Source organism: Hypanus sabinus, chromosome 6 (genome assembly GCF_030144855.1).
Source record: "Hypanus sabinus isolate sHypSab1 chromosome 6, sHypSab1.hap1, whole genome shotgun sequence".
NCBI classification, from domain to species: Eukaryota; Metazoa; Chordata; class Chondrichthyes; order Myliobatiformes; family Dasyatidae; genus Hypanus; species Hypanus sabinus.
In genome coordinates this window covers 174913-188310 of record NC_082711.1, presented here as the reverse complement: position 1 = coordinate 188310, position 13398 = coordinate 174913, and the positions used below count along the sequence as shown (strand labels likewise).

The window sequence follows — 13398 nt, the reverse complement described above, 5'->3', positions numbered from 1 at the left end:
ACAGCTCAGGACCCTCCGAGTGGTCAACCAAGCACATCTAGCTTCATCACCCCCCCCCCCCCCCGGAGAATCTCCCGGCCTCGGACCCCCCTTTGGGGTCCGATCCTCGCCCAGCTTAGAGCATTGCGTCCTCTCTCTCGACCCCCTCGCGCCGATCTGCCCAAAAGCCCGTCAACAAAAGCTTACAGACTCAGAAGAAAGAACATTAATCCCCATTTGGTTTACAAAGGAATACCATTCTCGTTATCAGTAAATTAGCATTCCTGCTAGTTAACAAAAGGAAACCCTTTCCCAACAGTAACAAAGAGAAAAAAGAAACCCCCTTTACATGTGCAAGTTCACACTGAAGCTTATTAAGCCAAAGCCTCCACATTCTATCACTGGCACATTCTGACAATGGTTGCTCCAAAATGGCTACTCTGCTTGAGCCTACCCTCTATGTATTTGCAGCTGAGTTTATGACACTTTATGCACCTGTGCAGTCCAAAAAGACTGGCCTTGCCCAAATCTGCTTCTTTTATCCTTATCACAACTTCTATTAGGCTCTGACCTGATTTACTCTCTTCTTACTTGAGCTGCGAGAAAATAAAGAGCATTTTTAATCCTTGTCTGGTCATCAATGGATTCACTCAACCCTGATCTCCAAAACCCATTGTAGCTTCCTCCTCTTTCTTAATCAGAGCCTCAATATTTCTCATTAGCTAGGGTGCCCTAAACTTGCCAAGTTTACCTTCCACCATAACAGTAATGTACTGCCAAGGCTCTTGATATCACTCTCAAAACCACCAACTTTTTATTCATTACTATCCCTTCAAACAGGCTCACCCAGTTAGCCTCCATGAGATCCTCCTAATTCCCTTAAAATTAGCCCTGATCCAGCTTAGGTCCCTGACTTGCAATTATCTTAAAACAAATCAACTCCATTAAGACTGCCTTATTGGCTACATTTAGAATACAAATTGGTTGATTTTTGGACTTTAAGGAATTGAGGGATATGGGATAGTATGAATTGGCAGATCAGCCAGGATGAATGGTGGAACAGGCTCAATGAGCCTGGGGATCACTTTTTGCACATTTTGTACATGTTTTCTTGCTTTAACATTTGATGCATCTGTTCCCTTTATAGTTCCTGTGGACATCAGTTACTTGGGAGGTGGTGCAAAGTTACATGGAGTATGATCAGACATCGCTCAGATTGAGTTGTCTCTCCAGAACATTCCGGAAACTCAGCCAGGACAAATACAGAATCACAGGGACAGTCACTATTCCTTCATGAGGCTTCCATGATCCGCATCCTGAAAGGATTGAATGCGAACTTATGGAACTACTGTGGAGTTGATTGGAATCAAGCCCTTCATCTCAGAACATCAGCCAGACCTCCAAAACTTGCTCGCAGTTTATATCCTCTCTAGAATCTGACCATTTCCCATTCATTGTTTTGATGATGAAAATTTTTGTTATGCATGCTCTACTAACTTGTCAGGAAACCTCTAGCCAGCGGAAATATCCTGTTTATATTAAAACAGTGAGTTTAACAAACTAACTAATTGTAATCCAGAACTGAAATTAACAACTGTACAGAAGATAACTTGTTTAATGGCCTCAATGTAGAAGTACAAATAAAAGAGAAATTAATATATATATATATGTATATATAAGACTGAATAATGATTGACCATCCAGCACAATAACATTGAACACAGTAAGTAACAGAGCAATTAGGGACCCTGAACCATAGGTGGGTAACTATACACGCAAACACGAGGAAATCTGCAGATGCTGGAAATTCAAGCAACACACAGAAAATGCTGGTGTAACGCAGCAGGCCAGGCAGACACTTTGTCAGGACTAACTGAAAGAAGAGTCTTACTATCTCTTCTTTCAGTTAGTCCTCATGAAGGGTCTCAGCCCGAAATATCGACTGTACTTCCTACAGGTGCTGCCTGGCCTGCTGCATTCCACCAGCATTTTGTGTGTGTTGCTTGGGTAATTATACAGTCAGCCTTCTGTAACACAAAGGGATGGGATACTGTATAGCAGTATAAAATGCCTTGGGATTCTCATTGATTCTGCACATCTGCTTGAGCACTTTCCTGTGATTATTATGTTCCACAAGTGAACAGTATGACTTTAGCTTTCTAACCCTTATGTATGCTTCCTTTCTGACTAAATCTGGGACCTCTTGGGTCATCCCTTGTGTTACCATCCTTGTCTTCACTACTTAACAGAACTTGATGATCTTAAAGTCTAATCTTGTCTTTAAACAACTCCCACATGTCAGATGTGGACATGTCCAACAGGAGTTGTGCCCAATCATCATCCTTCTGCTCCTGTCTTATCCTGTTGTAATTTCCCTCCCCCATTTTAGTATCTTCCCACAAGATCCAATTTTAGCTTTATTCATAATTGTCTTAAAACATAATGAGTCATGGTCACTATTCCTAATATGTTCCTGGCCTGGTTCATTTCCCAAAATTAAGCCCAATCTATTTTGTCCTTGATTTTCCTCTAGGCTTCTAGTATTAAGGAAGTTCCAATCAACATTGAGGGAAGTCCCCCACTATGCCACCCTGTTGTTTCTGCACCTTTCTGCCATCTGTCTACATATCTGTTCCTCTGTCTCTCAGTGGCTATTGTGGGTCCTACAGTATAATCCCATCAGTGTAATTCCATTTTTCATATTTCTGAACATCCAAATTGCCCGTTTATGAGCCCACCACAGTGTCCTCTCTGAGTATCACCAGGACATTCTCCCTTATTAGTACACAGAACATAGGAAAGTGCAGCAAAGGAACATGCACTTTTGCCCGCAGTATTGTGCCAAGCCAATTAAATCAAATAGCTAACTATAATTCCTTATACCTACACAATGCCCATCTCCCTCCATTTTCCTCAGATTCATGTGCCTCTCCAAACATCTCTTAAAGTCTCCAATGTATCTGCCTCTATCACTATCCCAGGCAGTGCATTCCAGGTTCCCACCACTAACTTGCCCCTCACATCTTAAATACATGCCCTCTGGTATTAAACATTTTAACTCTGGAAATATCCACTCCATCTATGCACCTCATAATCTTACAAACTTCTATGAGATCTTCTCTCAGCCTGCGCTGTTCCAGAGAAAACAACCCAAGTTCAAAGTCCATCTGTTATCAAAGTATATGTACTGTATACACCCTGTGATTTGTCTCCTTACAAGCAGCCACAAAGCAAAGAAACCCAATAGAATCCATTAAAAAAAGACCATCAAACACCCAATGTACAGAGAAAAAAACAAATCATGCAAACAATAAAAGTAAGCAAGTAACATTCAGAACTGAAGTTCACTGAAGTGAATCCACAGCCATGAAGCCAGTCATCACTGCAGATGGTCCAGGTTCTGTACAGAATCAAGTAAACCTCATGGAGCAGCAAGCTAAACAGCAGCTCTTCCTAAATCCGGCCCAGCACTTAAATCAGCAAACCTTGGGTTGATCCTCACTCTCAGACGGTCCCACCACCTTGACTCTGCCTCACCTCAGTGCTGTTGCAATGAATCACCTCCTAGTCTGCTCCAGCAATGGCCAAACATTAGCTCATTCCTCACTCTTGGACCAGGCCCTGCCACCATGAATCTTCTTCACCTTGGTTCTGCCACTTCAAATTGTCTCCAAGTCTGCTCCAGCAGCCAAACATTGTCTCATTCCCCACCTTTGGGGCTGGGAGTTTGTCCAATCTCTCATTATAGCATTATAATCCTCTAATCCAGGCACCATCTTGGTAAACCTCTAATCCAAAGCCTAGACATACTTGCTATAATGTGGTGGCTAGAACTATATGCAATACTCCAGATGCAGCCTAAGTGAAGTTATATAAAGCTGAAATATAACTACCTGACTTTTGAACTCAATGTCTCGATTAATAAAGGCAAGCACACCAAATGCCTTCTTAACCACCCTATTAACCTCTGTAGCTACTTTCATGGAACAATGAACTTGGACCCCAAGATCCTTCTGCTCATCAACACTGTTAAGGTTAAGACCCTTAACAGTGTACTGTCTCTTTACATTAGACTACCAAAGTGAAACACTTCACATTTGGCCAGGTTAAACTCCATCTGCATTTCTCTCTCCATATCTGTAACTAATCTATATTCTGCTGTATTCTTTGCCAGTATTATCCACAACACAACCAATCTTTGTATCATCTGCAAACTTACTAACCCACTCATCTACATTTCCATCCAGGTAATTTACTGTATATCATAAACAGCAAATCCCCGAGGAACAGCACTAATGACAGATATCCAGTCAGAATAAGTCCCTTCAACCACTACCCTCTGACTTAAATGGGCAAGCCAAGTCTGAACCCAAATAGCCAATTCACCATATATTCCATGCCTCTAATCTCTCAAATGAGCCTCCCATGAGTGTAGAACAAGCTGCCAGTGCAAGTGGGCACGATAGAGACATCTGGATGATATGTTGCCTTCCTGGTGCCAGTGTCAGGAATGTCTCGGATTGGAGCAGAGCATTCTCAAAGGTGAGGGCGAGCAGCCAGAAATCTTGGTACATATTGGCACCAATGACACAGGTAGACTAAGTGACGAGGTCCTGAAGAGAGATTTTATGGAGCTATGTAGAAAGCTGAGAAACAGAACCACTAGGGTAGTAATCTCTGAATTACTGCCTGTGCCACATGCCAATGAGGGTAAGAATAGGATGATTTGGCAGGTGAATGCATGGCTGAAGAACTGATGCAGTGAACAGGGGTTCAGGTTTATAAATCACTGGGATCTCTTCTAGGGACGGCATGATTGGTACAAGAGGGACAGATTATACTTGAACCTGGGGGTTCAATATACTTGTGGGCAGGAAGTTTAGAGGAGTTTGGGTGGGTTTTAACTAAATTGGCAGAGGGATGGAACTGGAGTGATAGTGCTGAAGATAAGGTAGCTGGTTAACAAACAGAGGCAATGTGTAGTAAGATACCTAGCAAGGTGAGGCTGTTGATTGGGCACCTTAAAATTATGCACCCTTGTGTTTAGCCATTTCTGCCCTGGGAAAAAGCCTTTGGCTATCTACATGATCAATACCTCTCATCATTTTATACACCTCTATCAGGTCACCTCTCATCCACTATCACTCCAAAGAGAAAAGGCCAAATTCACTCAACCTATTCTCATAAGGCATACTCCCCAATCCAGGCAACATCCTTGTAAATCTCTGCACTCCCAATACAGTATTCACATTCTTACTGTAGTGAGGTGACGAGGACTGAGCACAGTACTCTTGGTGGGGTCTGACCAGGGTCCTATATAGCTACAACATTACCTCTTAGCTCTTGAACTCAATTCCACAGTTGATGAAAGCCACACACCATTCGCCTTCTTAACAACACTGTCAACCTGCACAGCAGTTTTAGGTGTCCTATGGACATGGACTCCAATATCTCACTGATCCTTCACACTGCCAAGAGTCTTATCATTAATATTAAGTTTCAGATCGCATCCAAGATATCCGCAGTGGGAGGGAGAACAGCCACAAGTCGTGGTACATATTGGTACCAATGACATAGGTAGGAAAAAGGAGGAGGTACTGAAAAAAGACTACAAGGAGTTAGGAAGGAAGTTGAGAAGCAAGACCACAAAGGTAGTAATCTAGGGATTACTGCCTGTTCCACGCACAGTAAGTATAGGAATAGAATGAGGTGGAGGATAAATGCGTGGCTGAGGGATTGGAGCAGGGGACAGGGATTCAGATTTCTGGATCTTTGGGACCTCTTTTGAGGCAGGTGTGACCTGTACAAAAAGGACAGGTTGCACTTGAATCCCAGGGGGACCAATATCCTGGCGGGAAGGTTTGCTAAGGCTACTGGGGAGAGCTTAAACTAGAATTGTTGGAGGGTGGGAACCGAACTGAAGAGATTGGGGAAGAGGTGGTTGGCTCACAAATAGAGAAAGCTTGGAGACAGTGTTTGAGGGAGGATAGGCAGGTGATAGAGAAGAGAAACGCTCAGACCAACCGTGTGAGATATGTCTATTTTAATGCAAGGAGTATTGTGAGCTTAGAGCATGGATCAGTACTTGGAGCTATGATGTGGTGGCCATTACAGAGACTTGGATGGTTCAGGGACAGAATGGTTACTTCAAGTGCCAGGTTTCAGGTGTTTCAAAGAGGACAGGGAGGGAGGCAAAAGAGGTGGGAGCATGGCACTGTTGATCAGAGATAGTGTCACAGCTGCAGAAAAGGTGGACGTAATGGAGGGATTCTCTATAGAGTCTCTGTGGGTGGAGGTTAGGAACAAGAAGAGGTCAATAACTTTACTGGGTGTTTGTTATAGGACATCCAATAGTAACAGAGATATCAAGGTGCAGATAGGGAAACAGATCCTGCAAAGGTGTGATAATAACAGAGTTGTTGTGAAGGGAGATTTTAATTTCCCAAATATCAATTTGGGAACAAGGGGTTTAGATGGGGTGGAGTTTGTTAGGCATGTTCAGGAAGGTTTCTTGACATAATATGCAGATAAGCCTACAAGGGGAAAGACAGTACTTGATTTGGTATTGGGAAATAAACCTGGTCAGGTCTCAGATCTGTCAGTAGGAGAGCATTTTGGAGATAGTGATCATAATTCTATCTCCTTTACATTAGCATTGGAGAGAGCTAGGAACAGACAAGTTAGAAAAGAGTTTAACTGGACTAAGGGGAATTATGAGGCTATCGGGCAGGAAATTGAAAGCTGAAATTGGGAACAGATGTTCTCAGGGAAATGTACGGATGAAATGTGGCAAATGTTCAGGGGATATGTTTTGGAGCGTAGAAGGTTGAGGGGGGACTTGATAGAGTTATTTAAAATTATGAGGGGTAAAGATAGAGTTGACCTGGATAGGCTTTTTCCATTGAGAATAGGGGAGATTCGAACAAGAGGACATGCATTGAGAGATAGGGGGCAAAAGTTTAAGGGTAACACAAGGGGGAATTTCTTTACGCAGAGAGTGGTAGCTGTGTGGAACGAGCTTCCAGTAGAAGTGGTAGAAGCAGGTTTGGTATTGTCATTTAAAGTAAAATTGGATAGGTATATGGACAGGAAAGGAATGGAGGGTCAGTGGGACTAGGTGAGAGTAAGCATTCGGCATGGACTAGAATGGCCAAGATGGCCTGTTTCTGTGCTATAATTGTTATATGGTTTAATGATACTTGTGTGGAGTTCTGCACAGGTATGTTCCAATGATACAGGGAAGTTATGGTAGGGTACAGGAACCGTGATGTACAAAGGCTGTAATAAATCTAGTCAAGAAAAGAAAAGCTTACAGAAGGTCTAGAGAGCTAGGTGATGTTAAAGATCTAGAAGATTATAAGGCTAACAGGAAGGAGCTTCAAAAAGAAATTAGGAAGCCAGAAGGGGCCATGAGAAGGCCTTGGTGGGCAGGATTAAGGAAAACCCCAAGGCATTCAAGTATGTGAAGATCAAGAGGACAAGACGTGAAATAATAGGAACTATCATGACAATGGGAAAGTGTGCATGGAACCAGAGGAAATAGCAGAAGTACTTAATGAATACTTTACTTCAGTATTCACTGGGGAAAAGGATCTTGGTGATAGTAGTGCTGACTTGCAGTGGACTGAAAAGCTTGAGCATGTAGATATTAAGGAAGAGGATGTGCTGGAGCTTTTGGAAAGCATCAAGTTGGGTAAATCACCGGGACTGGATGATGTGTACCCCAGGCTACTGTGGGAGTCAAGGGAGGAGATTGCTGAGCATCTGGCAATGATCTTTGAATCATCAATGGGGACAGGAGAGGTTCTGGACATTGCCTCAAGATTCAGGGGAGAAAATTTAGGACAGATAAGGAGAAACTGTTTTTCCCAGAGAGTGGTGAATCTGTGGAATTCTCTACCCAGGGAAGCAATTGAGGCTTCCTCACTTAATATATTTAAGAAACAGTTAAATAGGTTTTTACATAGTAAGGGAATTAAGAGTTATGGGGAAAAGGCAGGTAGATGGAGCTGAGTTTATGGACAGATCAGCCATGATTTTATTGAATGGTGGGGCAGGCTCGATGGGCCGGATAGCCGACTCCTGTTCCTATTTCCCATGTTCATATGTTCTTATGTACCAGATCAAATACAGCCACTCCTCTGGTTGACATATCTACATATCACTATACAGGTGTCTCTTTTGCTGCTACAGAATGTCCTATCTGTCCCCATAACCATTGCCACCTGACTTCACCCTACCCTTCTGAGGTTCACAACTGACCACAGTGCTATTGGTATGACTGCTGCTGCCTTGCCCAGATCGGTCATCTCCCACAGCAGCATCCAAAAGTGTATACCTGTTGCTGAGGGGAATGGCCACAGGGGAACCCTGCACTGACTTCCTTCTCCCTTTACCTCTTGTGGTGTTCATTCATCTACTCCCCAAATTCTACACTCTGTGTGTAACCACCTGCTCAAAGGTCATATCTATCAAATGCTCTGCATCCTGGATGATCCTAAGTTCATCCAACTCCAGCTCTTCAATGCACCTGCACTTCCTGCAGGTGTAGTCATCAGGGAGACTGTCAAGTTCCATGAATCCCCACATCCTACAGGAGGAGCATTCCACTGCTGTATCTGCCATACTGCCTGCACTGTACAATGGGCAACCAAGACCAAATTCACTAACCTGTTTCTTTGGCCTCAGTCTCTTCTCATCGAAGCCTCTTGAGTCAAAGCCTGATGCTCCTACTCTCACTGCTGGCTTACTCCCAACAAAGAGGTGCTTATCGAGCATAAGAAATGCAAGAGAATACTTGAGAAATAATTCAAGAGGGCTAAGAGATGGCATGAGGTTGCCACAGCTGGCAAGGTGATGGAGAATGTTGAGGAATTCTGCAGATATGTTAAGAGCAAAAGGATAGCAAAGGACAAAACCAGTCATATGGAAGATCAAGATGGTTCTCTATGTGTGGAGCCAAAGGAGATGGGGAAGATCTTAAATGATACTTTTACATCTGTATTTACTCAGCAGATGGACACAGAGTCTATAGAAGTGAGGCAAAACAGCATTGATCTCTTGGACCCTATACAGATTACAGAGGAGGAAGTGTTTGGTATCTTGAGGCAAATTAGGATGGATAAATCTTCAGGTCCCGACAAGATATTCCCTTTCAACCTATGGGAGGCAAGTGCAGAAATTGCAAGGGCCCTAGCAGTGATACCCAAATCATCTTTGGCGATAGATGAGGTACCAGAGGATCGGAGGATAGGTAATGTCCACTGTTTAAGAAAGACTCTAAAATAAACAAGGAAATTAGTCAAGTCAAGTCACTTTTTATTGTCATTTTGATCATAACTGCTGGTACAGTACACGGTAAAAATGAGACAACGTTTTTCAGGACCATGGTGCTACATGAAACAGTGCAAAAACTAGACTGAACTACATAAAAACAACACAGGAAACAAAACTAGACTACAGACCTACCCAGGACTGCATAAAGTGCACAAAACACTACAGGCATTACAATAAATAATAAGCAAGACAATAGGCACAGTAGAGGGCAGTAAGTTGGTGTCAGTCCAGGCTCCGGGTAATAAGGAGTCTGATGGGAAGAAACTGTTACATAGTCTGGTCGTAAGAGCCCGAATGCTTCAGTGCCTTTTCCCAGATGGCAGGAGGGAGAAGAGATTGTATGAGGGGTGCATGGGGTCCTTCATAATGCTGTTTGCTTTGCAGATGCAGCATGTAGTGTAAATGTCTGTAATGGTGGGAAGAGAGACCCTGATGCTCTTCTCAGCTGACCTCACCATCCGCTCCAGTGTCTTGCGATCTGAGATGGTGCAATTCCCGAACCAGGCAGTAATGCAGCTGCTCAGGATGCTCTCAATACAACCTCTGTAGAACTTGATGAGGATGGAGGGTGGGAGATGGACTTTTCTCAGCCTTTGCAGAAAGTTAAGACGCTGCTGGGCTTTCTTTGCTATAGAGCTGGTATTGAGGGCATAGCTGAGATTCTCCGCCAGGTGAACACTAAGAAATCTGGTACTCTTAACGATCTCTACTGAGAAGCCGTTGATGTTCAGCAGGGAGTGGTTGCTCCGTGCCCTCTGTGGGAGGGTGGCGGACTCACCGGTAGGGTTGGACAGTGGACTGACCAGTTGGGGAGGGTGGAGGTGGGGGGACTGGGGGGACTGGAACTGGTTAGCTTTGTGAGTGGTGATTTTGGATCGGTGACTGAGAATGTGCATCGGGTGACTTAATGTGGAGCTGGTGTTGAGGGACCAGGTTAGATTCTTCACCAGGTGAACACCAAGAAATTTGACACTCTTAACGATCTCTACTGAGGAGCCATAGATGTTCAGCAAAGACCAGTGTGCAGAGTCAGTGGAGACCCTAATTATAGACCAGTGTGCCTGACATCAGTTGTGTGAAAGTTATTGGAAGAGACTGAACATTGAAAGAAATTACAAAATGCAGTTCGATTGGGAAAATCAGGTTGGTAATGGATCTCAAGACAGTGTCTTTGTGGAATGCCTACAAGGTGGGTTTTTAGAATAGTTTGTCATTGAGCCTAATAGAGAATCGATGATACTGGATTGGGTGTTATGTAATGAACTGGATGTGATTAGGGAGCTGCAAGTAAAAGAATCCTTAGGAGACAGAGATCACAATATAATTGAGATCAACTTTATATTTGATAGGAAGAAAGTAATGTCTGAGGTTGCAGTAATTCAGTGGAATAAAGTAAATTGCAGTGGTATGAGAGGAGTTGGCCAAAGTAAATTGGAAGGAGATACTGGCAAGGATGGCAGTAGAGCAGCAATGGTGTGAGTTTCTGGGGGAAAAAAGAGGAAGGTGCATTCTTAATGTATTCTAAAAATGAAGAAATACTCAAATGACAAAATAGTACAACTGAGGCTGACAACAAAGTCAAAGCTAATGGAAAAGCAGGAAGATAGATGATTGGGAAGCTTTTAAAAACCTACAGAGAGCAACTAAAAGAATCATTAAGAGGCAAAGATAAAAAATATGAAAGCAAGCTACCAAACAATATCAAAGAGAATAGTAAAAGCTTTTTCAAGTATGTAAAAAATAGAGAGATATCAGTGGATACAGGACCTCTAGCAAATGAGGCTGGAGAAATAATAACAAGGCACAAAGAAATAGCAGATAAACTAAATTAATACTTTGCATCAGCCTTCTTCACCGTGGAAGACACTAGCAGTGTGCCAGATGCTTAAGGGTGTGAGGGGAGAGAAATCAGTGCAGTTACTTTTACAAGGAAGAAGGTGCTCAAAAAGCTGAAAGACCTAAGGGTACATAAGCCACACGGACCAGATGAACTGCACCCTAGTTTGAGGAAAGAGCAGCAGAATATAGGGTATAAAGGTAATAAGGTAGAAGGGCGTACTTCAATGCAAGAAGCATCAGGAACAAAGATGATGAACTGAGAGCTTGGATACATACTTGAAATTATGATGTAGTGGCCATTACAGAGACTTGGCTGGCACCAAGGCAGGAATGGATTCTCAATATTCCTGGATTTCAGTGCTTTAAAAGGGATAGAGAGGGGGGGGGAAAGGGGAGGAGGGGTGGCATTACTGGTCAGGGATACTATTACAGCTGCAAGAAAGGGTGGGTAATGTAGCAGGATCCTCTTTTGAGTCAGTATGGGTGGAAGTCAGGAACAGGAAGGGAGCAGTTACTCTACTGGAGGTATTCTATACCCCCTGGTAGCAGCAGAGATACCGAGGAGCAATTTGGGAGACAGATTTTGGAAAGGTGCAAAAATAACAGGGTTATTATCATGGGTGACTAACTTCCCTAATATTGATTGGCACTTGATTAGTTCCAAGGGTTCAGATGGGACAGACTTTGTTAAGTGTGTCCAGGATGGATTCCTGTCACAGTATGTAGAGAGGCCGACGAGGGAGAATGCCATACTAGATATAGTGTTAGGTAACCCTAATGTGAGGGCAATTTATGAGGCTATAAGGCTATAAGGCTAGAATAGGAGATTGGTGGGTAAAATCAGAGCTCATGGCATTGGGGGAAGATATTGACATGGATAGAAAACTGGTTGGCAGATAGAAAGCAAAGGGTAATGGTGAATGGGTGTTTCTCGGAATGGCAGGTGGTGACTAGTGGGGTGCCACAGGGCTCGGTATTGGGACCACAGCTGTTTACGATTTACATCAATGATTTAGATGAAGGCATTGAGAATAACATCAGCAAGTTTGCTGATGATACTAAACTGGGTGGCAGTGTGACATGTGATGAGGATGTTAGGAGAATTCAGGGTGACTTGGATAGGCTGAGTGAGTGGGCAGATACTTGGCAGATGACATTTAATGTGAATAAGTGTGAGGTTATCCACTTTGGGAGTAAGAACAGGAAGGCAGATTATTATCTGAACCGTGTAGAGTTAGGTAAGGGAGAAATACAAAGAGATCTAGGAGTCCTTGTTCATCAGTCACTGAAGGTGAATGAGCAAGTGCAGCAGGCAGTGAAGAAGACTAATGAAATGTTGACCTTTATTGCAAAGGGAATTGAGTACAAGAGCAAGGAAATCCTCTTGCATTTGTACAGGGCCCTGGTGAGACCACACCTGGAGTATTGTGTACAGTTTTGGTCTCCAGGGTTAAGGAAGGACATCCTGGCTGTAGAGGAAGTGCAGCATAGATTCACAAGATTAATTCCTGGGATGTCCGGACTGTCTTACGCAGAGAGGTAAGAGAGACTGGGCTTGTACACTCTGGAATTAAGGAGATTGAGAGGGGATCTGACTGCAACTTATAAGATTATTAAGGGATTGGACAAGATAGAGACAGGAAATATGATTCAGATGCTGGGAGAGTCCAGTACCAGAGGGCATGGTTTGAGAATAAGGGGTAGGTCATTTAGGACAGAGTTAAGGAAAAACTTCTTCTCCCAGAGAGTTGTGGGGATCTGGAATGCACTGCCTCGGAAGGCAGTGGAAACCAATTCTCTGGATGCTTTCAAGAAGGAGCTAGATAGGTATCTTATGGATAGGGGAATCAAGGGATATGGGACAAGGCAGGAACCGGATATTGATAGTAGATGATCAGCCATGATCTCAGAATGGCGGTGCAGACTTGAAGGGCCGAATGATCTACTTCTGCACCTATTGTCTATTGTCTATTGTCTAACTTGCGGGTGTGAATTGGGATTATGTATTTGCAGAGAAATGTACTATGGACATGTGGTCGATGTTTAAGGATCTCTTGCAGGATGTTAGAGATAAATTTGTCCCGGTGAGGAAGATAAAGAATGGTAGGGTGAAGGAACCATGGGTGACGTGAAGTGGAAAATCTAGTCAGGTGGAAGAAGGCAGCATACATGAGGTTTAGGAAGCAAAGATCAGATGGGTCTATTGAGGAATATAGGGCAGCAAGAAAGAAGCTTAAGAAGGGG

At 43.3% G+C, this 13398-nt stretch overlaps 1 protein-coding gene across 6 annotated transcripts in view; it reads left to right on the top strand.

Moving 5' to 3' along the window:
• Positions 1–1643, top strand: part of LOC132395227 (plectin-like) — a 430787-nt gene extending 429144 nt beyond the window's left edge. For all 6 annotated transcript variants that reach the window (XM_059971513.1, XM_059971516.1, XM_059971518.1 and 3 more), the window contains one exon: positions 1127–1643. The gene's annotated coding sequence lies outside the window, so the exon portion shown is untranslated. The remainder of the gene's footprint in view (positions 1–1126) is intronic.
• Positions 1644–13398: the final 11755 nt, after the last annotated feature.